The sequence below is a fragment of the Condylura cristata genome, unplaced genomic scaffold, assembly GCF_000260355.1.
Source record: "Condylura cristata isolate star-nosed mole 26May11 unplaced genomic scaffold, ConCri1.0 scaffold00021, whole genome shotgun sequence".
Lineage (NCBI taxonomy): Eukaryota > Metazoa > Chordata > Mammalia > Eulipotyphla > Talpidae > Condylura > Condylura cristata.
In genome coordinates this window covers 24,229,541-24,230,570 of record NW_004567122.1, presented here as the reverse complement: position 1 = coordinate 24,230,570, position 1,030 = coordinate 24,229,541, and positions in this window count along the sequence as shown.

Here is a 1,030-nt window from a genome sequence, read left to right as displayed (position 1 = left end):
ATATAGAACTGGGTACATGCCAGAGATGCGGAGGGTGAGAGGACCCACCAGAGACAGAGTGGGGAGCAGAACAGGCAGATCGACGAAGTACACTACTGAGGGGAGCAGCGGGCAGGTCAAGGAGGGGTCTACCTCACCATTTGGATATCCTCTGGGGCAGGCGGGCAGGCGGGGACCGAACTCATGCGAAGTGGCTCAAGCTTTTTAGTGCTGTGCTTTAACCCGCTGCGCCACCAGGGAGGGCCGAAACAATATTTTTTTTTTAAGGAAAAAATTATGTTTCTATTAGTGCTGGTGAGTGATCTGCTATTAAAGCCGATAAAAACATTTTCCATAAGCACGTTCACTATAGTTTATTATAAAGCTCTTCAAAACCCTTTAATTTTATTTAAAAAACTCCTTAAGACGCTAAGGTTCACAATAAGTAGAAAGTGAAATGCCAACCACAAAAATCCAACTCAGCTTCGTGAAGCACCTTCATCGAAACAACAGGTCAAAGAAAATGATCAAGTGTTTTCCCAAAGAACCAGAGGTAGTTTTTCTGGACAGGCACTATTGGAAAATACCGTGTTTAGCGACTTAGTCTCAATTAAGTGACAGCTTGCCCTACGTGCACCGTAAGAGGAGAACGAATTAAAAACGAGGCTGAAGAAAATGTTCGAATGACGAAGAAAAGGGGCCGCTTTGGCTTCTTGAGAGAAGTTCAAGCGAGGTTCTCAGTAGCCTCCCACCTAAATCCCCTACAGATTTCCTTCCCAACCGCCCAGCCTCGGCCGCTGGAAGCGGATCTAAGGGGTCTGGGTCACCGGAGACCCCCAGGAGCGCAGACGGCCCGACGCCCTCAGCCTCAGCCCAGAACCAGTCGATCCGGCTCCGCGCGGCTCCGCCCTTTCGAGCCTTGCTAGCGGCTACGCGTGAGGGTGTGCGCGCCGGGAAGTGCAGCAGGTCGGGTCCTGCCCGGCCGGTCCTGCCCGACGCGGCCACCGGGCCCCGCGGCTCCGGCCTAGGTCACTCGGGTCGGTGCTCGCCT